At 41.1% G+C, this 25,294-nt stretch overlaps 1 protein-coding gene across 2 annotated transcripts in view; it reads right to left on the bottom strand.

Annotated features, from left to right (window-relative positions):
• Positions 1 to 25,294, bottom strand: part of PACS1 (phosphofurin acidic cluster sorting protein 1) — a 141,575-nt gene that overhangs the window by 69,407 nt on the left and 46,874 nt on the right. The gene's annotated exons all lie outside the window — the stretch shown is intronic.

The following is a 25,294-nucleotide window of genomic DNA, read 5'->3' as shown; positions in this document are numbered from 1 at the left end:
CCAGGGAAGTCCCAGTTATCTATTTTTAAATTCAAATAAGTGTTCTCCTGTGGGAAGAAAATGTAGCCTATTGAATCTCCACTTTCTTATCTGGCTGAGCTTTCAAGTGGGAATTTATTCATTGGCCTAGTGAAATTAGATTAATAGGATCATTTTATTATCACTACCACCCACAGTATAGACATTCCTATTTTTCTTTTTTTTTTTAACTTTTTATTTTTGAAAATTAGGTCACATAGCTTTTTTTTTTGGAATTTTTGAATTTTATTTTTTTATACAGCAAGTTCTTATTAGTCATCCATTTTATACACATCAGTGTATACATGTCAATCCCAATCTCCCAATTCAACACACCACCACCACCACCACCCGCCGCTGCTTTCCGGCCCTGGTGTCCATACGTTTGTTCTCTACATCTGTGTCTCAATTTCTGCCCTGCAAACTGGTTCATCTGTACCATTTTTCTAGGTTCCACATATATGTGTTAATATACGATATTTTTCTCTTTCTGACCTACTTCACTCTGTATGGCAGTCTCTAGATTCATCCATGCCTCTACAAATGACCCAATTTTGTTCCTTTTTATGGCTGAGTAATCCTCCATCGTACATATGTACCACATCTTCATTATCCATTCGTCTGTCGATGGGCATTTAGGTTGCTTCCATGACCTGGCTATTTTAGTGCTGCAATGAACACTGGGGTGCATGTGTCTTTATTTATTTATTTATTTTTGGCTGTGTTGGGTCTTCGTTTCTGTGTGTGGGCTTTCTCTAGTTGTGGCAAGCGGGGGCCACTCTTCATCGCGGTGCGCGGCCCTCTCACTGTCGCGGGCTCTCTTGTTGCGGAGCACAAGCTCCAGATGTGCAGGCTCAGTACTTGTGGCTCACGGGCTTAGCTGCTCTGCGGCATGTGGGATCTTCCCAGACCAGGGCTCGAACCCGTGTCCCCCGCATTGGCAGGCACATTCTCAACCACAGCACCACCAGGGAAGCCCACACGTGTCTTTCTGAATTATGGTTTTCTCTGGGTATATGTCCAGTAGTGGGATAGCTGGGTCATACGGTAATTCTGTTTAGTTTTTTAAGAAACCTCCATACTGTTCTCCACAGCGGTTGTTATCAATTTACATTCCCACCAACAGTGCAAGAGGGTTCCCTTTTCTCCACACCCTCTCCAGCATTTGTTGTTTGTGGATTTTCTGATGATGCCCATTCTAACTGCTGTGAGGTGATACCTCATTGTAGTTTTGATTTGCATTTCTCTAATGATTAGTGATGTTGAGCAGCTTTTCATGCACTTCTTGGCCATCTGTATGTCCTCTTTGGAGAAATGTCTGTTTAGGTCTTCTGCCCATTTTTGGATTGGGTTGTTTGTTTTTTTAATATTGAGCTGCATGAGCTGTTTATATATTTTGGAGATCAATCCTTTGTCCATTCATTCGTTTGCAAATATTTTCTCCCATTCTGAGGGTTGTCTTTTCGTCTTGTTTATAGTTTCCTTTGCTTTGCAAAAGCTTTTAAGTTTCACTAGGTCCCATTTGTTTATTTGTGTTTTTATTTCCATTACTCTAGGAGATGGATCAAAAAAGATCTTGCTGTGATTTATGTCAAAAAGTGTTCTTCCTATGTTTTCCTCTAAGAGTTTTATAGTGTCTGGTCTTATATTTAGGTCTCTAATCCATTTTGAGTTTATTTTTGTGTGTGGTGTTAGGGAGTGTTCTAATTTCATTCTTTTACATGTAGTTGTCCCGTTTTCCCAGCACCACTTATTGAAGAGACTATCTTTTCTCCATTGTATATAGCCTTGCCTCCTTTGTCATAGATTAGTTGACCATAGGTGTGTGGGTTTATCTCTGGGCTTTCTGTCCTGTTCCATTGATCTGTATTTCTGTTTTTGTGCCAGTACCATATTGTCTTGATTACTGTAGCTTTGTACTATAGTCTGAAGTCAGGGAGTCTGATTCCTCCAGTTCCGTTTTTTTCCCTCAAGACTGCTTTGGCTATTCGGGGTCTTTTGTGTCTCCATACAAATTTTAAGATTTTTTTGTCCTAGTTCTGTAAAAAATGCCACTGGTAATTTGATAGGGATTGCATTGAATCTGTAGATTGCTTTGGGTAGTATAGTCATTTTCACAATATTGATTCTTCCAATCCAAGAACATGTATATCTCTCCATCTGTTTGTGGCATCTTTGATTTCTTTCATCAGTGTCTTATAGTTTTCTGAGTACAGGTCTTTTACCTCCTTAGGTAGGTTTATTCCTAGGTATTTTATTCTTTTTGTTGCAATGGTGAATGGGATTATTTCCTTAATTTCTCTTTCTGATCTTTTGTTGTTAGTGTATAGGAATGCAAGAGATTTCTGTGCATTAATTTTGTATCCTGCAACTTTACCAAATTCATTGATTAGCTCTAGTAGTTTTCTGGTGGCATCTTTAGGATTCTCTATGTATAGTATCATGTCATCTGCAAACAGTGACAGTTTTACTTCTTCTTTTCCAATTTGAATTCCTTTTCTTTTTCTTCTCTGATTGCCGTAGCTAGGACTTCCAAAACTATGCTGAATAACAGTGCTGAGAGTGGACATCCTTGTCCTGTTCCTGATCTTAGAGGAAACGCTTTCAGTTTTTCACCATTGAGAATGATGTTTGCTGTGGGTTTGTCATATATGGCCTTTATTATGTTGAGGTAGGTTCCCTCTATGCCCACTTTCTGGAGAGCTTTTATCATAAATGGGTGTTGAATTTTGTCAAAAGCTTTTTCTGCATCTATTGAGATGATCATATGGTTTTTATTCTTCAATTTGTTAATATGGTGTATCACACTGATTGATTTGCATATACTGAAGCATCCTTGCATCCCTGGGATAAATCCCACTTGATCATGGTGTATGATCCTTTTAATGTGTTGGATTCTGTTTGCTAGTATTTTGTTGAGGATTTTTGCATCTATATTCATCAGTGATATTGGTCTGCAATTTTCTTTTTCTGTAGTATCTTTGTCTGGTTTTGGTATCAGGGTGATGGTGGTCTCATAGAATGAGTTTGGGAGTGTTCCTTCCTCCACAGTTTTTTGGAAGAGTTTGAGAAGGATGGGTGTTAGCTCTTCTCTAAATGGTTGATAGAATTCACCTGTGAAGCCATCTGGTCCTGGACTCTTGTTTGTTGAAAGATTTTTTTTTTTTTTTTGCGGTACGCGGGCCTCTCACTGCTGTGGCCTCTCCCATTGCGGAGCACAAGCTCCAGACGTGCAGGCTCAGCGGCCATGGCTCACAGGCCCAGCCACTCCGCGACATGTGGGATCTTCCCAGACTGGGGCACGAACCCGTGTCCCCTGCATCGGCAGGCAGACTCTCAACCACTGTGCCACCAGGGAAGCCTCTGTTGGAAGATTTTTAACCACAGTTTCAATTTCATTACTTGTGATTGGTCTGTTCATATTTTCTATTTCTTCCTGGTTCAGTCTTGGAAAGTTATACCTTTCTAAGAATTTGTCCATTTCTTCCAGGTTGTCCATTTTATTGGCATAGAGTTGCCTGTAGTAAGTAGTTTCTTAGGATGCTTTGTATTTCTGTGGTGTCTGTTGTAACTTCTCCTTTTTCATTTCTAATTTTAGAAATTTTTGATTTGAGTCCTCTCCCTCTTTTTCTTGATGAGTCTGGCCAATGGTTTATCAATTTCGTCTATCTTCTCAAAGACCCAGCTTTTACTTTTATTGATGTTTGCTATTGTTTTCTTTCTTTCTATTTATTTCTGCTCTGATCTTTATGATTTCTTTCCTTCTGCTAACTTTGGGTTTTGTTTGTTCTTCTTTCTCTAGTTCCTTTAGGTATAAGGTTAGATTGTTTATTTGAGATTTTTCTTGTTTCTTGAGGTAGGCTTGTGTAGCCATAAACTTCCCTCTTAGAACTGCTTTTGCTGCATCCCATAGGTTTTGGATAGTCATGTTTTCATTATCATTTGTCTCTAGGTATTTTTTTTATTTCCTCTTCGATTTCTTCAGTGATCTCTTGGTTATTTAATAACGTATTGTTTAGCCTCCAGGTGTTTGTGTTTTTTACGTTTTTTTCCCCTGTAATTGATTTCTAATCTGATAGCGTTGTGGTCAGCAAAGATGCTTGATATGATTTCTATTTTCTTAAATTTACCAAGGCTTGATTTGTGACCCAAGATGTGATCTACCCTGGAGAATGTTCCGTGCACTTAAGAAGAAAGTGTAATCTGCTGTTTTTGGATGGAATGTCCTATAAATATCAATTAAATCTATGTGGTCTATTGTGTCATTTAAAGCTTGTGTTTCCTTATTAATATTCTGTTTGGATGATCTGTCCATTGGTGTAAGTGAGGTGTTAAAGTCCCCCACTATTATTGTGTTACTGTCAATTTCCTCTTTTATAGCTGTTAGCATTTGCCTTATGTACTGAGGTGCTCCTGTGTTGGGTGCATATATGTTTATAATTGTTATATCTTCTTCTTGGATTGATCCCTTGACCATTATGTAGTGTCCTTCCTTGTCTCTTGTAACATTCTTTATTTTAAAGTCTATTTTATCTGATATGAGTATTGCTACTCCAGCTTTCTTTTGATTTTCATTTGCATGGAATATCTTTTTCCATCCCCTCACTTTCAGTCTGTATGTGTCCCTAGGTCTGAAGTGGGTGTCTTGTAGACAGCATATATATGGGTCTTGTTTTTGTATCCATTCAGCGAGCCTGTGTCTTTTGGTTGGAGCATTTAATCCATTCACGTTTAAGGTAATTATCGATATGTTTGTTCCTATTACCATTTTCTTAATTGTTTTGGGTTTGTTTTTGTAGGTCCTTTTCTTCTCTTGTGTTTCCCACTTAGAGAAGTTCCTTTAGCATTTGTTGTAGAGCTGGTTTGGTGGTGCTGAATTCTCTTAGCTTTTGCTTGTCTGTAAAGCTTTTGATTTCTCCATCGAATCTGAATGAGATCCTTGCCAGTAGATTAATCTTGGTTGCAGGTTCTTCCCTTTCATCACTTTAAGTATATCATGCCACTCCCTTCTGGCTTGTGGAGTTTCTGCTGAGAAATCAGCTGTTAACCTTACAGGAGTTCCCTTGTATGTTATTTGTTGTTTTTCCGTTGCTGCTTTGAATAATTTTTCTTTAATTTTTGGCAATTTGATTACTACGTGTCTCGGCGTGTTTCTCCTTGGGTTTATCCTGCATGGGACTCTGCACTTCCTGGACTTGCGTGGCTACTTCCTTTTCCATGTTAGGGAAGTTTTCGAGTATAATCTCTTCAAATATTTTCTCGGGTCCTTTCTCTCTCTTCTCCTTCTGGGACCCCTATAATGCGAATGTTGTTGCATTTAATGTTGTCCCAGAGGTCTCGTAGGCTGTCTTCATTTCATTCTTTTTTCTTTTTTCTGTTCTGCAGCAGTGAATTCCACCATTCTGTCTTCCAGGTCACTTATCCGTTCTTCTGCCTCAGTTATTATTCTGCTATTGATTCCTTCTAGTGTATTTTTCATTTCAGTTATTGTGTTGTTCATCTCTGTTTGTTTGTTCTTTAATTCTTCTAGATCTTTGTTAAACATTTTTTGCATGTTCTCAATCTTTACCTCCATTCTTTTTCCGAGGTCCTGGATCATCTTCACTATTGTTATTCTGAATTCTTTTTCTGGAAGGTTGCCTATCTCCACTTCATTTATTTGTTTTTCTGGGGTTTTATCTTGTTCCTTCATCTGGTACATAGCCCTCTGCCTTTTCATCTTGTCTATCTTTCTGGGAATGTGGTTTTTGTTCCACAGGCTGCAGGACTGTAGTTCTTCTTGCTTCTGCTGTCTGCCCTCTGGTGGATGAGGCTATCTAAGAGGCTTGTGCAAGTTTCCTGATGGGAGGGACCGGTGGTGGGTAGAGCTGGCTGTTGCTTTGGTGGGCAGAGCTCAGTAAAACTTTAATCTGCTTGTCTGCTGATGGGGGGAGCTGGGTTCCCTCCCTGCTGGTTGTTTGGCCTAAAGCAACCCAACACTCGAGCCTACCCGGGCTCTTTGACAGGGCTAATGGCGGACTCTGGGAGGGCTCATGCCAAGGAGTACTTCCCAGAATTTCTGCTGTCAGTGTCCTTGTCCTCACAGTGAGACACAGCCACCCCCTGCCTCCGCTGGAGACCCTCCAACACTAGCAGGTAGGTCTGGTTCAGTCTCCTATGGGTTCACTGCTCCTTTCCCTGAGTCCCGATGCGCACATTACTTTGTGTGTGCCCTCCAAGAGTGGAGTCTCTGTTTCCCCCAGTCCTGTCGAAGTCTTGCAATCAAATCCCGCTAGCCTTCAAAGTCGATTCTCTAGGAATTCCTCCTCCCATTGCCAGACCCCCAGGTTGGGAAGCCTGACGTGGGGCACAGAACCTTCACTCCAGTGGGTGGACTTCTGTGGTATAAGTGTTCTCCAGTTTGTGAGTCACCCACCCAGCAGTTACGGGATTTGATTTTATTGTGATTGCACCCCTCCTACCATCTCATTGTGACTTCCCCTTTGTCTTTGAATGTGGGGTATCTTTTTTGGTGAGTTCCAGTGTCTTCCTGTCGATGATTGCTCAGCACTTAGTTGTGATTGATTCCGGTGTTCTCACAAGAGGGAGTCGGTCACATAGCTTTTAAATTCAGAACTGCATCAAAGAGGGTGATACAGTTAAAGATCAAAATAGTCAAAGGAAACAAAATTGTTTGGTGAACAGCAAAGGATGGGACGTGTGGAAGGCTAAGATGGCCTATGATGCTTAAGAAATGCCATTCTCAAGGGCTTTGTTGATGGGTGAGCAAGAAAGTACATGTGGCTAATGCAATTTGGCACTAATATCCCAATTGATTATGCATTGGTTTTGTTTACACATGTATACATTTTTTTAAAATATTCTTTTCCACTGTGGCTTATCCCAGGAAATTGGATACAATTCCCTGTGCTATACAGTAGGACCTTGTTGTGTATCCATTCTAAATGTAATTGTTGGGCTTCCCTGGTGGCGCAGTGGTTAAGAATCCGCCTGTCAATGCAGGGGACACGGGTTCGAGCCCTGGTCCGGGAAGATCCCACACGCCTCAGAGTAACTAAGCCCATGCACCACTACTGAGCCTGCACTCTAGAGCCCGCAAGCCACAACTACTGAGCCCACGTGCTACAACTACTGAGTCCTGTGCACCTAGAGCCCACGCTCTGCAAAGAGAGCCACCGCAATGAGAAGCCCCTGCACCACAATGAAGAGGAGCCCCCGATCGCCGCAACTAGAGGAAGCCCGCGCGCAGCAACGAAGACACAACGCAGCCAAAAATAAAATAAATAAACTTATTAAAAATTACAAAATAAAGTCATATGTCTTTTAGAGAAATTAGAGAAGAAAAAAGTACATAGTCTTTTACATTCACCATATTACTTCCCGTTTCTAGTGCTCTTCATCTCTTCCTGTAGATCTGAGTCACCATCTGCCAGTTCCCTTCGTTCCAAAAACTTCCTTTAGTGTAAGTCTCCTGGCAACAAATTTTGTTTTTGTTTTTCTGGAAATGTCTTTACCCCTCATTTTTGAAAGACAGTTTATCTGGATATTGGGGTTTTGGTTAATAGGTTTTCCTTCAGTATTTGAATATATTGTTCCAGTGTCTTCTGGCCTCCGCTGTTTCTGATAAGTTAGCCATATTTGTAACATTGATCCTTTGTATGTAATGTGTCATTTTTCTCTGTTTTCAAGATTTTCTTTTATCTTTGGTTTCAGCCGTTTGGCTATGATGTACCTACAAGTGCTTTTCTTTGTGTTTATCCTGCTTAGAGTTCATTGAATTTCTTGGATATGTAAATCAGTGTTTTCTATCAAATTTACAAAGTTTGGGGCTACTCATTTCTTCAGATTATATTTTCTGTCCATTTTTCCCCTCTCCTTCTGGGACTTCAGTTACAGCTATATCAGACTACTTCATATTGTCCTACAAGCCTCTGAGGCTCTGTTCCCTTTTCTTAAATATTGTTTCCCCTCTTTTTTGACCTGGGTAATTTCTATTGCTCTGTTTCCAAGTGCAGATTATTTTGTCTGTAATTTCAAAATTGGTGAGCACATCTAGTGAATTTTGATTTCAGTTACTTTCATTTCAGCCCTAAAATTTCCTTTTTTTTCATAGTTTCCATTTCTTTGTGGCAATTCCTCTATCTGTTCACTTATTTTTCCTTTAATTCTCTGATATTTTCTTATAATTCTTTGATCATATGTATAATAACTGGTTTGAATGAAGTCTTTGCCTACAAAATCCAACATGTGTACCCACGAAGACACTCAGAAGCAGTTTCTATTGATTGCTTTTTTTCCTGAGTATGAGTTACATTTTCCTGTCTCTTTATATGTCTAGTAACTGTAGGTTGAAAGCTAGACAATGTGTATAAGTTGTTGTAGCAATTCTGGACTCTGCTGTGTCCTTAAGGATTGTTGGGTTTTTAAAATTCTAGTAGGCAGTTAATTTGCCCAGATTCAGACCACATATTGGTCTTCCCCTGGTATGCAGCAGCTGATAAACCTGCTCAGTTCTTACAGCTTCTAGCTACTACTTTTTAAGACTGGCTCCCTGGGGTCTCCCCTGTACCTGTGTAATTTGGCAGACAGCCAAAGACCTGGGCAGCTTATACTCAGATTTGAGGGCTCACACTCTGCAATTTTTGTGTTTTTGTAATTTCCCTCTAATTTTCTAGCTGCTCTGCCAGTCTCAGGGTCTGTCTGCTGACACTCCAAGCCAGTAAGGCTCCAGCTTTCTCCTTCCTGAGCTGTGTAGTTTAGGAATTAACTCATCTTAAAAAAAAAAAAAAAAAAAAGGCATCAAACTTACAGATCTCAGCTCGTATAGGTTTGCCTTTCAAGGACTGGATCCTTCTTGCCTCTACTTGTTTGTTTGTTTTTTGTTTTGCTGGGTCCCTTGGTGTCTCTCCTGCACATTTGGAATTTAACAATTGTAATAGTTAATTTTATGTGTCCACTCGACTGGGTTAGGGGGTGTCCAGATAGGTGGTGAACCATTATTTCTGGGTGTGTCTGAGGGTATTTCTGGAACAGATTAGCACTTAAATTGGTGAACTGAGTAACGCAGGTGGCCCTCCCCAGTGTGGGTGGGTATCATTCAATCCACTGAGGGCCTTAAATAGAACAAAAAGGTGGACGAAGGGCAAATTTGTTTTCTCTCTCTGCTTGAGCTGAAACATCCATCTTCTCCTGCCCCCGGACATCAGCACTCCTGGCTCTTGGGCTCTTAGACTCAATTCGGGACTTATACCATCAGCCCTCTGAACTCTGACTGAATTACACTGCCAGCTCTCCTGAGTCTCCAACTTGCGGACTGCAGATCGTGGGACTTCTCTGCCTCCATAACCACGTGAGTCAATTCCCATAATAAATCTCCTCCTATATATCTATATATCCTATAAGTTGTTTCTCTGGAGAATCCCGACTAATAGAGCAGTCAACAAGGGATTTGGGCAGCGTTTTTACTCAGATACTGGGCCTCACTCTTTTTGCAGTTCTCTCTTGCTTCCAGGATTTCCCCGTATGTTTCCTCTGCCCTCCATCCCTGACCTCCCTTCTCTGTCACCTCTCACCTGTAAGGCTGCAGTTTTGCACTGTCACTTCATCCACTGTAGCCACCATGGGGACTGAAGCACACCTTTAGGCAAAATACCCCCACAAACTTGCAAGTCTTGCTCCTTCCAATTACAACTTTTTCTCCTCCAGCTTCTGTCTGCTTTTGGGTGCTTTTAGTAGTTTCTTTTATTTTGTCCAGATTTTCCAATTATTATCTGTGGGAGGGCTTGAGCAACCACTTCACTCTACCTCCTCTACTGGAAATTTCCTAATCCAACTGAGAATAATTTACAACTCAATATACTTTCTAGATTTTTTAAAATAACACCTTACCTTTAAAAAGCATAGTGCTATACAAAATATTTATAAGTAATAAAAGTTTTAAAATAACGAACAACAATCTCACTAGTAAAGACCTAATTGTCTTTAGAAAATTTAAGTCAAGCAGTCCACGTGTTGCATGTAATAAAGTCAATGGCAGAAAAGGCCTGGGGCAGTTCTTCCTATTTTAATGAAGAGGAAACATAAAGTGAAAAAAAAAGAGAAAGAAACAAAGAAAAAGAAAAGCCCAGGGCCCAAATTAAAGAAGCTAGCAACTAGAATTCTGATTCTAGAAAATGAATCCTTTTCCTGCCTAGGATCACCACAACTCAGTCTGTTCTACACTTAGCAAATGAAGGACATGGGAAAAATAAAGCTCTTCTTTTGTTTTGGTTTTGTTTTGCTTTATTTTTGAGAGTCTCAATGGTTATTTTGGGGGGCGGAGAAAGAATGTGGGCTGAATAACTGTTCAACATTTACAGTACTGGACTCCCAACTGCTGTATGGAATAATGAGATGTTATATGTCTCAAAGTGTAAATATTTACAGATGGTCTGCTATAAGCAATGCATATATGTAACAGGAACAGAGAAATGGGATGGAAGAAAAGTGAATCATGTGAATAAGATCAGTTTTGCTCCCAAAGATTTTTATGATGTACTAAATAGACATGTAAAGAAAAAAAACAAAAACAGAAGAGGAGAGACACAGGAGGTGAAAGGGAGGTAGACAGTTAAGTGCTGCTTATAGACTAAGTACCTGGTTTAGTAAATCTCACAACTCCAAATCACAGTTAGTGTGATGCTATGAGTTACTTCTGTCTGTGTGTGTATGTTTACGAAGTATTACCGATACACTGTAGAAAAAATATTTAGTTTATTTTGGAAATATATAGCAAAGTGAAAGAAACATCCCTATAAACCTCCAAGGAAGATCACTGTTAAAAATCCACGGGAAAAAAAAATGTGCGTGTGTGTGTCCACCAGCCTCTGAGCATATACTTCTGTGCTTCCTTTGCTCTCTCTTTTTAAACAAATCCTGTTGTTCATATTTTACAACTTACATTAAGTGGACACCCTTCCATGTGAGTAATTTTCCTGGAATAAATCTGCAGAATCTGTCTCCTCCGTGATGTGCAGCCATGATGTTTCTACTCAGGTGCTTTCTTTTCTTTCAATTCTTGTTTCTGTTATTAGACCTGACTTCCTAGGGGTTGCCCCTGTGTCTACAAGGTTTAGTGATCAGCCAATGATTGGTTAAAGGTCGTGCTCACACATCTGGAGTCAGCGAGACTTCCAACCTCTGCACATTGATTTGTGTAGGGTTAAGAACACCCAGTTCAGGTCTGCCCCAACTGTGACTCTCTCCCGGGGCCTCCTGCATCTCCTCTGTACATCCATTCAGCTGCCCAGCCGACCAGGGCTGTGTGGTTAGCTTGGGACCCGTCTAGTCTTACATGTGTGCACGGCTTCCAGTCGGTCAGGAATGTGTGGAGAGTTTTTCAAGCCTGTCTGTGGCTGTCATTTCTAGGACCTCTACTAAGGTTCTGGCTAGTTCACAGTCCGTTGTTTGACCCAAGTGGGGCAGCTAGTTAGGCTACCAGAGCTGCCTGTTGCTTGCCACCGAGATCATAACTTTTACTGACAATGCCAGTGGGCGTCGGCTTTTCACCTTCTGCTCCAAATCAGGTGCGTTTCCTCTGGCAGCCAGTTGCTAGCTTTTACGGTCTGCCCAAACCCCACCCCCCCAACGATGGAACTACTACATTAATGGGTTGGGGGTGGCAGGGAGTAGTCCCAGGCTAAGAACATCAAAAGCTCCCACTGTCCTTATCTGAAGTTCAGCAGTTTCTTACGGACAAATGCTTCTCAATTTGCTGTTGGCATGTGTGCTCTTTCCTCAGACCTGAAATGGTTGTTTTTGACAACTTTGTCCAGTTTATCATTGTTTTTCGAGGAGAGATGTGCAGAATTCCTCACTCCACCTACCGACGTCCTGCCTCTGTCCTCAGCTACTTATAAATCTTCTTTCATTTCAGTGTACCACTCGGCCACATGACATAACACCACACTGTAAGTCAAATACGGGATCATAAAGGAAAGTGAGCATCCTTCATGCCCAGCTGTCTTCCTAACGCTATTACAAAGAAGGAGCAAAATATAACGTTTTTAAAGATGGCTCTACAACTCTACCTGGTCTAAAAGTAAACCAAATGCCTGTGTTTCCCTCAAGTCTTATCTAGGTTCCAGGAGCAGGTTTCACCTTGACTCTTTTATGGAAGAAAGTTGCTTGGCTACTTTTTGTTTTCCTTCCCTGTAAGTCACACATTCTCTCTATTGGCTGGCATCTCAAGTCACCGGGCTCCTGAGAGCTGGTTACCAGATCTCTAGTGAAGGCAGACTGCCCTGATAGCCTTCTGTGTTTATTTGTACCAGTAACAAACCTGGGATTTATTTTCCCTCACTCTAATAAACCTTGTTTCCTTCCTCAATGTGATACAGTTTCTTTTTGTAATAGAAACGGCTCCTATTGCTGTATCTTACCCTACTGAAACTGCAAACTATCACATGGCTTGATCTGGTCATTTAGCAAACAGGTATTATTGTTACTGTTTGTTCTTTTTCTTAGAACCCAACTCAAGAAAAAACTAAATAGGCACTTCCCTGGAAGTCCAGTGGTTGACTCCCTGCTTCCAATGCAGGGGGTGCAGGTTCGAGCCCTGGTCAGGGAACTAAGATCCCACATAACGCAGGGCGCAGCCAAATAAATAAATTACTTAATTAATAAAAAAGGAACAGTTGAATACATTAAAAAAAAGAAAAAGCTAAATACAGTCAGTTATCAGTCAGAGGCAGACAGGAATCAAAGTTCAAGGATTTCTGATTCTTAGTTCTACAGTTACGCGCCTCCCCAAACTAAAGCATTCTTCCATATTGTTGCTACGTTGACACTGAGTTTGTGAAAGAGCATTTATTCCACACGACCCACCCTCAAGTAACTGCAAATGGCTTTTGAAACTTTCTTAAAATGCTTTTTCCTCACAAAAGTCTGCAGCAGTACATGGCTTCCCAGACTGAGCATTATATGTTACATCAGGGCAAACATAATGGCAAAGGGAATTTCTCACTCATTGCTTCTCTTGGGTTGGTGGTACCACGTGACAGGCTGACGCAAGAGAGAAGAGCAGTCACTGGTCCGACCTGATCCAATCCAGCTGAGGACACACAGTGAGGGCATCGGCGGTGAGAATGACCACACACCCACTGCCCCTCACACTTAGCGGCTACTCCAGGATGCTAGCCTCACCAGCGTGGGGGTGAGGAATACGCCACCCGAGGAAGGTGGAAATGCTGCAGATCCTGTCTCCTCCAGACAGCAAGAGGTTTTAAGTAATCCACACGGCGTCCCTGGAAGTCAGCAGTCCATTACAACTGGAGTTAACTGATAAGGTGGGGTGGATTACAAGAAGGTAATTCAATTGCAAGACTCTTGACAACACCATAATCTAATACTGCTCGGGAGGGAAATCACTCCTTTTGTTTGGCATTTTCATTAACAGAACCCCCTGACTGCAGTTTAAAAAGCCGCATTAGGAAGAACAGCCTCTCATACGGTCTTAAAGAAAAAATTTATTTTTTTGGTTGCGCCGGGTGTTAATTGCAGCAGGCGGGCTTCTTAATTGCGGCACGCGGGCTCCTTAGTTGCGGCTCGCAGGCTCCTTAGTTGTCGCATGCTAACTCTTAGTTGCGGCATGCATGTGGGATCTAGGTCCCTGACCAGGGGTCGAACCCGGGCCCCCTGCATTGGGAGCGTGGAGTCTTATCCACTGCGCCACCAGGAAAGTCCCTCTCATACGGTCTTTACTGGATAGAATGACCTGACCCACCTATAAATAACAGAATTTCTAGTCAAGCCACACAGCTGGAGTCAATGTAGGCTAAACGTTGGTTTGTGAGTCATTCTGTTTTCTCAGTGATGGCATTCCAGATACAAATACCATTTATGGATTTTGGGTTTTTCCAGTGAAGGTGGCTAACATGTAAGGGGACGGAATGTAAAAACCCTGGACATCACTCAGATCAACACAGTCTCAGGGCTGTTCTAACAGGAAAAGCAGTGTTAGACGGCAGCTGACTCGAAACTTCCCCTGCTCTTTCTCTTCATGAGTTCCATTCCCATCTGGTTTAAACTAACGGATCTGAATTATACAAAGTGTCAGGTGTACATCTGACAGAAATTATCCACTGCCTCTTTTTTCATAAGATGCTGATTCATAAGAGATGAGCACATTCTACCTGGGTTACAGAAAAACAATCCCCCTCTCTCTCTCTATATATATATGTGTGTATATATATATATACACACATATATGTATATATATACACACATATATATGCACACACACATATACATGTATATACACACATACACACACACACATATATATATATATACAGTGTTTTATATATATATATACACACACACAGTGTTAATAACATTAGGGATGAGAAAATACTTTCCAAATCCACCAAAAGAGAACTGAAAGGTATAAAAATAATAATATTGCATTAAATATATAAAAAGTTCAAGATAAATACATTTCAAGGCTTTCTAAAATGGAATAACATTGCTGCATAACAGACAACAATATGTATAATGTACATAAAATAATGAATGTGATGAACGTATTCTTTGCAGCATTGTTTATAACAGCAAGAAAGGGGAAACAATTTAAGCTTCTTTCCTTGTTTCCTAGTAGAATCCATGAAGAACTTCTCCAGACATTCCTAACCAAAACCCTCTCATACTTTAGAAAGAAGTTAAGAACTTAACTAGAGCCCAGTCAAAACCCTCCCTGTTTTTGTGTTCTGTAGCTGTAGCTTAGAAGCTTCAGCATCACTTCAGAGCCTGTTAAAATGCAGAATCCCAGGCCCTACCCCAGACCCACTAGATCAGAATCTGCATTTTAACAAGACACCCAGGAGATCTGTATACACATTAACGTTTGAGATGCACCGGCCGATAGCACATTTTCAATTAAGCTTTTAATACCATATAAGAGCTTGATTCTGAGCTCATGTTACAAGAGTCATCAATACAGAGGTGAAGGTCGGTTTCGTCAAATTCAAGGAGGCCTTTTTCGTCTGTGGTTTGGCACCACCTGAGCAACCACTGTCAGTATTTGGGGCTCAGCACGTCAGACATGCTAAGGGCAAATGGTTCCATGATGTTCTCAGGTTGTAAGCATCGGTGTCACAACGGGATTTATTTAAGAAATTAATCCTAGAAGTCGGAACTTCTAAATGTCTGTTTCAGTGCTTCTCAAACGTTGGTGCACCTGGGAATCACAGGGGGAACTTGTTTGCAAAGGAAGACAGCAAGGTCTCACCTCTCAGGAGTCCTATTAGTTCATCAGTAGCGACTCTAACAAGAAACATGGCCTCAGGGCTGGGATTAGAAGGCACCTAGGGCACAAAATTTAAGGAAGTACTTATTCTCAGGTTTACCCAAGCGCAAGACTGCCACCTGAGCAAACCTCAGAGTGCCTCCTTAAATGGGGCATCCAGGGCATCTCGCTGGACTCCCCCTGGCCTCCGTCCTGTACAGGGTGAGTCTGTGGCCCAGCAGCACCAGCACGGTCTGGAGCCTTGTTAGAAATACAGAATCTTGGCCCAACTCCAGACCTACTGAATCAGAATCTGCAGATTGTCAAGATTCTCAGGTTATTCCTACGCATATTAAAGTTTGAGAAACAATGAAAATAAGGGATGCCCAAATAAAGTCTTGCAACAGATAGTAAAATCCTAAGCTCTTTCTAACACATCATGTTGCATCTCTGATACAGGAAAATGAGCAGTGGCTTTCCACTGATGTTCAAAGGACAGTCCTACACTGACCAATATTTTTGTCACTCTTTTCATCAATGGCCTGGATAATGACAGAAAAGAGATGCTTATTAAGCTGCAGGGGGCACAAAGCAAGAGGCTGCTGGTGCAAGAAGTAAGAATCAGGCCATCCTGACAGGCCAGATGACAGGCTGAACACTGAACTATAATAAGGATAGAATAAGTTTGACATTTCAGCTAAAAATTTTACTAACGAAGGTATAAAATGTGTGATGGTTTGCCTGGCAGCAAAACATATGAAAAATCCTGGGAATAAGTCCAAAAGTATATTGTGAATTTAACACAATGGCATTTCAAATCAGTGGGAGAAAAATGAATCACTTAATAAATGGTACTGGAGTAACTGGGTGGCTAACTGGAAAAATAAATAAATTTAAACCTCTAACTCACATATTATATCAAAATAAATTCCAGAAGGATCAAAGATTTAAACATAAAAACAAATCCATTAAAGTATGAGAAGAAAATACGAGGAAAATATTTTTAAAATAACCTCAAAGTAAGTGAGGTCTTTCTAAGCATGAACAAAATCCGAAGGATATAAAATCCAGGGGCTGTTTTTAAAAAGTTGATACATTTTATTACATTAAGAACAAAAATCTGCATGGTAAACACCACTGTAAACAAAACCTGAAGAAAAATGACAACAGGTAGAGGAAATTTTACAACTCATATCAAAGACATAGGGCTATTTTCTTTAATGTACAAAGACTCCCAAAATCATCAAGAAAAAAGCCCAATACACCAAAGGGAAAGCTCAGCCTGGAGAGACTAAGGAGGCTGAGAGCTGTCCTCCAATAGCAGAAGGGCATTCTTGTGGAAGAGTGAAAACATTGAGTCATGTGTTGCTATAAATGGCTGAATCGGGATTGATGGTGGAAATTCCCATGAGTTAAATGTCAGCTGAACATACAGAAGAACTTTCTAAGAATTAGGCCAAGGCTAACTGGCCAAATTTTAGGAAATTCTTGGAAGGGAGGACCAGGTAAGATGGGAAACTAAGCAACATGATCTCTGAGGTTCCGTCAAACTCTGAAATTATGCAATTCTATCAAAGATTACATCACCTCTGGAAAAGTTAACAGCACAAAATCAAATAACGTTAGGCTCTCACAACTCCAAAAAGATTGGAAACCATGGTGCTTATCACTCGTAACTCTTCATTATAAGTACAATGTTCTCTGGGGGCAGGGGGACAGCGGGGAGGGTATAAATGATTTGTTGACTCCTGACTCCGTACTCAGGAGTATTCTGAGGGTTTTATGGTGGGGGGTTGGGCAAGCCTTCTTCATTCATTGCTCCTGCTCCTTCATTACTAAAAGCAAAAGAAGGGTTTTAAAAGAGAGTGAATTGGGGTTGGAGAGTTAAGTATGAGGTCTCACTGGTGTGGTTCTTTGTCGTATAAAAGCCGTAACCCACCACCCGTGAGAGATACGTCGACGTCAAGGTCACTTTCACTATAGTCTGATTATGAGCTAAAAAGCACAAACAAATATGGTAGAAAAATTCAGCTTACAAACAGGATATAAACCAGCAGTGAGTTTTGCAATTCAATTGGGTAGAATCTGAAACAGCACTAAAAATGTGGAGAGCCGGAGAGAAGGAAAGCTAAGAGGAGGCGGCTCCCTCGGCCAGCCTGTCAGTGCATGCACAGTGAACCCACAAAGTACCTGAGATATTGAGCATGGGCGCCTTTTCCAAGTAGAAAATACCACTGGAATACTAGCAATTTATAAGGTAAAATAAAATGGAAGAACTGTTTTATTTACTTTAAATTCTAATACTTAAGACAAAGCAAATTTAGTTGAAGAAGGCTGAGACGGTGAACAAAAATGTGTTAAGGTTCTGAAGGGAGCTCCTAATGTATCTCTCAAGAGCTCCAGAAGTTGGCAACAGTGAGTCTCTATTTACTGTGGCATCTAATTTCACTTCAAAATCTGGCGCTGCTTTTTGCCTTAATAAGGACATGCCACTGAGTGCTTTTTAGCCGTGATGGGGGAAAGTTTTTAGTTCAAAAGTATAATGAAAAGATCCCCACAGCTCCCTCAGAAGCAGGCCCAGTAGTCCTGGCCCACCTGGCTCCCTCTGCTGATGGCTAGTCCTTCTGTCTAAGGCAGGATACAAGGGCCTCAAAGCCCTACCCCTTTCCCCCTTTGACATGAGGGTTGAATGCCGTGTAGCATGGCTTTTTGTTCATTTTGTTCTGAAATTAAAGTATGCAAAAAAAAAAAAAAAAGTATAATGAAAAGAATGAGTGAGGACAAGAAATAAGATGCTTTTGAGGTAAGACAGCAGTAAATAAGAAGCCCAAAGAAGAGGCAAGAAGGCTTATCTGAAGCATAATTATCTAAAATGCAAGATAGAATAAAAGTGTATATAGGGGTAGGGAGAGAATCCCCCACGAAGGTGGGAAAAGAGGATGATGACACCGTGGCCAAGTTTCTCTACAGGCCATCAGGGGGCACCATCAGCCAGGACAACTCAGCCGCTCCAGGTGGCCGAGAGACACCTCTAACAGAACTTCCGATAGTTGTAGCATATTCCCAAACTGGAAAGCTATACTAATCTATCAAGCTTTAGAAATGCTTTCATAGCCAGGTAATCGAGAAAAAAATTAAAACAAACAAAACCAGTTATCTGCCATCTGTTTCTGTATTTGCTTATCCAAATCACAAAGGGCAATGATAGTGTCATTTGGTATCCAGAAGGAAGGAATGCCAGGGAAGGCTGGAGAAATTTCTTCAAGGAGCTCCTGATGCTCTGAACCCTGAACCATCCCGGAGCAGCACACAGCGTGCTGAGGCCCCTCAGACCCAGGCTGCGGTGCAGGGGAATTAAGCGAATAGGGATTTCAGCAGGGGGCAGGGGTGAGAGGCCTGGAGCAGTGACCTCAAGGATAGATATGTTTCACAGATATGTTAAACCTAGCTTTTCATATCTCTGAGAAACACAAATAAACATGGGGTATATTTCACAGGCGGCTGAAAAAGTAGGAGGTTAAATGTCTCGCTCGGTATCACACTTAACCAGGACAAAGATTACTGGTATAACTGTTTGGTCCAGTTTTTTTTTTTTTCCATTAGATGCCAGAGATTCACAATTGTTTTTTTAAACAAGGCAGAAAGTGTTGCTTTAAGATACATTTAACAAAAAGGTCTGCTAAATATCTGAGCCTGGATAACACATACAAGCAAATCTGTCCCTTCGGGAGCTACTTTGTGTCGTCCTCATCCCTCAAACCTGCTGCCAGGCAAAATCTTTCCAAGACGTCTGTTGACCTATATTACTTTATATTATAAACCATGAGACATACTGGCTGTTCCGATGATCTGTACTGGGGTTGACAGCATCCTTAACCCTAAGAGTCAGTCAACAGTGAGGCCTCCAGCAGCCACGAGAGAAGCCAAAGAGGAGGCCGAGAGGAAAGAAGGCTGAGGGTTCATGCAGAGAGGAGAGAAGAGAGTATAAAAATGGAGAACATAGAAAACGGACAGAAAGGGCAAAAGCTGGTTTATAGTTTAGACTACACAGAGTGCCCCCAAATTGTCTTTAGGTGATGTCCCTGGGTACTGACTGCTTTGCCCTGCTCCCGCAGTGGAATAGGAATAATTATTCATCTGTGCAATTTTAATAATATTGGCTTAAAACTTATATAACAAAACTACATGTTAGAAATATCTTTTTCTTTTTTTTTTCCTTTTAGTTCCCTGACCAGGGATTGAACCTGGGCCCTCGGCAGTGAAAGCCCAGAATCTTAACCACTGGACTGCCAGGGAATTCCTTAGAAATATCGTTTTTACATCAGATGCTTGGTGTTTAGGAGCTGGCCCACGGAAGGGAATGAGCTTTCAGAATTCAGGGAGGCAGCTTTACTTTGAGACAGAGGGTAGGGGGCACACACTGCCAGGTGGCTGCTAGGTGTTCTCATGTAATTTCATTTATTCCTCACCAAACACCAATAAGGTACGTGTTATCTCCATTCTATAAATGACAGAACACACCTAGGGAAGACAAGTGACTCACCCAAGGCCTCAAAACCAGTAAGGGGTAGAGCCAGATCCTCATCGAAGGCTCTAAAATGACAGCTGCCTTCCTCTCACTGAGAAGCAAAGAGCAGCTCCTCCAGCCGGAAGCACGTGGGCCATTTACGACTCTGCAAGAGACGCTGCCTCGAAAGCCTATTCATTCATTCAAAACAGATGTCCTAACTGCCACCATATCTAGAGCACAGCTGCAAATACCAATACAACCGTGAAGGAGAGACTCGGAGCCCTACTCTTGTAAAGCTAGCTGAAAAGCAGGGTGAGGTAGTGATGCGATGAGTATACACAACAGACAAATAACACGACATGGGAGAGTAACAATGACTACCAAAAACACGACACAGGCAGGAGAATGGGGCGAGGGTCCTAATTCAGACTGAGTGGTTACGAAAGGCTACACTGAGGGGGTAACATAAAGCTGAGAACTGAAAGACAAGAACCAACCATGCAAATAGCTAGCGGCAGAACATTCCAGGTCACATGCAAACGCCCCGAGGAAGAAACAGGCTCGGTATGCAACAAAAAATAGACCTGTTTGGCTGGAGCAGAACAAGAGATGGGGTTAGATGGATGCACAAGGATAGGTCGTGTTGGTCCTAAGGCTAAGGTAAACAGAGTTTGCATTTTATTCTGTGATTGGAAATGATCAGAGGTTTTTCTAAGCAGGGAAGTGACACCCTCTGACTGGTGTTTGTGAAAGCTTCCTCTGGCTGCTGATGAACTGGGGGGAGGCTACACTGAAAGCAGGGAGGCCGGCGGGAAGGCCACCGCCGGCCTCCAGAGGACAGATGATGGCGATGTGGTTTAGGGCGGCAGCAGCGGGTGGAGCTGAAGAGACAGCAACAGATTTGTGCTCTATTCTGGAGTTAGAATGTTTAGGACTTGCTGATGGATTGGCTGTGGGTGAACATGAAAAAGGAAACAAGCAAAGAGGCCTCCTAGGTTGCTGGCTTAAGCAAAAGGGTGGATGGTGGTGCCCTTTTACTTAGATGAATAAAGACTGGGAGAGATTTTTTTTTTTTAATGGGAAAGGGATAAAATAAAGAGATCTGTTTTAGCAATGTTAAGTCTGAGATATCTGTTAGATATTCAGATGGATCTATGAGGTAGGCAGCGGGTATACAAATTTAGAGATGCAACAATCAAACTGAAGATGCAAATTTAAGAGACACATGTAAACCTAATGTGTTTCTTCTAATTAGAAGAGAATATAGGGTAATTTCTTAGTGACCTGAGGATGGGAAAAGATTTCTTAAGATATCAAGAAGCACAAATCTTTATACTTGGAAAAACCAAAGAAAATGACATACTAAAACATAGGATTTCTCAGGAATTCCCTGGCGGTCCAGTGGTTAGGACTCGGCGCTTCCACTGCAGGGGGCCCAGGTTCAATCCCTGGTCAGGGAACGAAGATCCCGTAAGCCACGAGGCACGGCCAAAAAAAAAAAAAAATAAAATAAAATAAAACATAAGATGTAAGATTTCTGCTGAATAAAGGACACTATGAACAAAGTTAACAGATGGGCAAGGCCAGGAGATGACAGCTGCAACACTTATAACTGATTTAGGATTAATATCTAGACCATATAAGGAACTTCACTGGAAAAATGAGGAAAGGATATGACCAGGTCATCCATAAAAGGAAAATCCAAAGACTAGTATACACAGAGATTCTCGTTCTCACTAGCAATCAGGGAAACAGGAATTAAAACAAAATAACACGCTACGTTCGCCAAACTGACAAAAGTCTGAAAGTCAGATACCGCGTGCTGCACTATGTGGTGGGAATATAATGAGAGCAGTCATGCCACACTTAGTGAAATTAAATGTGAGTATACTCTGGGACCTAACAATTAGACCTGTTGGTATTTAGCTGGAGAAATTCTTGCTCAAGTCCCTAAGAAGATACACGTGAGGATTTCCATCAGAACACTTGTTTGTGGTGCAGGGACCTGGAGAACAAACTAGGCGTCCATCACTAGGGGAAATAGATAAATAATATGTGGTAGATGCTAGTGATAAAATACAATAAAGGAGCTAAACACAATATAGAAACGCAACAACATGGACAGAACCTAAAAATGTAGTTTTAAATGAAAAAAGGATCAAAATGAGAAGTATGACATAATGTTATTTAATATAAATTTACAAAACAAATCATACAAGGATACAAACATATCCAAGGATAAATACTGAACACATTATAGAAGAAGTTAACGGGAATGGGAGAAGAGATGGAAAATGACAATAATGAGAAATAATAACATGAGAGGGGTCTTGCAATGTCAGTACAATGTTGTATGATAAATTCAGCTCTGCACTTGAGATCTAAAAGGAAAAACAACAAATTTTACAGGGCAAAAGGAATGTTCATCTGTTCCAACTGTCTTTCCCAAACTGCGTGACATTCTGTCAGTTGACTCATCTGACTTAACAGGTGATTAAGGGACCTGGGAGGGAGGAGGGCAGGCACCAGGGCACAGTGCAAATGGAGCCCCGCTGTATCCTGCACCCACCTTTATCACCACGGCATTCATTACACCACTGCAACTACATGCATCCACGACGAGCTTCCCACCCTGAGCGTTAGATCGCATTCACCCTCATAAACCCAGGACTCAGCACAGTGGCTGTTGCAAAGAATAGATTCAGTCACTGCTGACTGGCTGACCTCTTTGTTGCTTGGTAGACTGGATGAAAAATAAACCAAAATTAGAACTCAACTGAACCTTCTTGACTGTTATAATGTAGCTAAATGAATGTTCAATGAATGCTGACTGGCTATGGCTAGATGTCCCTCCCTGCATCATTTATTCTAGCATCAAAAGGCATGTCCATTTGGATGACAGACACATGAACAAACATATCACAGAATTCAAGTCGACTTTATGGCTGCAAGGAAACTCAGAGATGCTACAGCAAAATCAGAAATGCAAATGATAAAAGTTCATTTTAAGTGGGGGAAAAAAAGAGATGCAGCACAAGTCGGATGATTCCTGTTCCTGGCAGCGCTAGGTAGCATTAACCTCTGAAATGACCATTTGACCCTATATGTACAAAACGGAAAAACCCTTCTTACTCATTTTTAAGTCAGCTTGATTCCAGTATAATTTATATATAATAAAAGGCACCCACTTTATTTATTTATTTATTTTTGGCCACACTTGTGAAATCTTAGTTCCCCAACCAGGGATCAAACCCAGGCCCCCTGTAGTGGAAGTGCTGAGTCCTAACCACTGGACCACCAGGGAATTCCCGAAACGCACCCATTTTTTTTTTTTTTCAGCGCATCTTTTTATGTTTAAAAAATTTTTTTTAACATCTTTATTGGAGTATAATTGTTTTACAATGGTGTGTTAGTTTCTGCTTTATAAGAAAGTGGATCAGCTATACATATACATATATCCCCATATCTCCTCCCTCTTGGGTCTCCCTCCCACCCTCCCTTATCCCACCCCTCTAGGTGGTCACAAAGCACCAAGCTGATCTCCCTGTGCTATGTGGCTGCTTCCCACTAGCTATCCATTTTACATTTGGTAGCGTATATAAGTCCATGCCACTCTCTCACTTCATCCCAGTTTACCCTTCCCCCTCCCCATGTCCTCAAGTCCATTTTCTACGTCTGCATCTTTATTCCTGTCCCGCCCCTAGGTTCTTCATAACTTTTTTTTTTAAGATTCCATGTATATGTGTTAGCATATGGTATTTGTTTTTCTCTTTCTGACTTACTTCACTCTGTGTGACAGACTCTAGGTTCATCCACCTCACTACATGGCTGAGTAATATTCCATTGTATATATGTGCCACAGCTTTATTGATTCATCTGTCGATGGACACTTAGGTTGCTTCCATGTCCTGGCTATTGTAAACAGTGCTGCAATGAACACTGTGGTACATGTCGCTTTTTGAATTATGGCTTCCTCAGGGTATATGTCTGGTAGTAGGATTGCTGGGTCAGATGGTAGTTCTATTTTTAGTTTTTTAAGGAACCTCCATACTGTTCTCCACAGTGGCTGTATCAATTTACATTCCCATCAACAGTGCAAGAGGGCTCCCTTTTCTCCACACCCTCTCCAGCATTTATTGTTTGTAGATTTTTTGATGATGGCCATTCTGGCCGGTGTGAGGTGATATCTCATTGTAGTTTTGATGTGCATTTCTCTAATGATTAGTGATGCTGAGCATCTTTTCATGTGTCTGTTGGCAATCTGTGTATCTTTGGAGAAATGTCTATCTAGGTCTTCTGCCCATTTTTGGATTGGGTCGTTTGTTTTTCTGATATTGAGCCGCATGAGCTCCTTGTATATCTTGGAGATTAATCCTTTGTCTGTTGCTTCATTTGCAAATATTTTCTCCCATTCTGAGGGTTGCCTTTTCATCTTGTTTATGGTTTCCTTTGCTGTGCAAAAGCTTTTGAGTTTCATTAGGTCCCATTTGTTTATTTGTGTTTTTATTTCCATTTCTCTAGGAGGTGGGTCAAAAAGGATCTTGCTGTGATTTATGTCATAGAGAGTTCTGCCTGTGTTTTCCTTTAAGAGTTTTATAGTGTCTGGCCTTATATTTAGGTCTTTAATCCATTTTGAGTTTATTTTTGCGTATGGTGTTAGGAAGTGTTCTAATGTCATTCTTTTACATGTAGCTGTCCAGTTTTCACCACTTACCGAAGAGGCTGTCATTTCGCCATTGTACACGCTTGCCTCCTTTATCAAAGATAAGGTGACCATACGTGCATGGGTTTATCTCTGGGCTTTCCATCCATATTTTAATATAGTTCAACATAGTTTTTGTGCCAGTACCATACTGTCTTGATTACTGTAGCTTTTTAGTATAGTCTGAAGTCAGGGAGCCTGATTCCTCTAGCTCCATTTTTCTTTCTCAAGGTTGCTTTGGCTATTTGGGGTCCTTAGTGTTTCCACACAAATTGTACAATTTTTTGTTCAAGTTCTGTGAAAAATGCCATTGGTAGTATGATACGGATTGCACTGAATCTGTAGATTGCTTTGGGTAGTATAGTCATTTTCACAATGTTGATTCTTCCAATCCAAGAACATAGTGTATCTCTCCATCTGTTTGTATCACCTTTAATTTCTTTCATCAGTGTCTTATAGTTTTCTGCATAGAGGTCTTTTGTCTCCTTAGGTAGGTTTATTCCTAGGTATTTTATTCTTTTTGTTGGAATGGTAAATGGGAGTGTTTCCTTAATTTCTCTTTCAGATTTTTCATCGTTCGTGTACAGGAATGCAAGAGATTTCTGTGCATTAATTTTGTATCCTGCTACTCTACCAAATTCGTTGATTAGCTCTAGTAGCATCTTTAGGATTCTCTATGTATAGTGTCATGTCTGCAAACAATGACAGTTTTACTTCTTTTCCTATTTGGATTCCTTTTATTTCTGTTTCTTCTCTGATTGCTGTGGCTAAAACTTCCAAAACTATGTTGAATAACAGTGGT

Source organism: Aethalodelphis obliquidens, unplaced genomic scaffold (assembly GCF_003676395.1).
Source record: "Aethalodelphis obliquidens isolate GAN/ISIS:26980383/991018 unplaced genomic scaffold, ASM367639v1 scaffold69, whole genome shotgun sequence".
Lineage (NCBI taxonomy): Eukaryota > Metazoa > Chordata > Mammalia > Artiodactyla > Delphinidae > Aethalodelphis > Aethalodelphis obliquidens.
Note: the sequence above shows the minus strand (reverse complement) of the source record. Positions and strands in the feature narration are given on the sequence as shown.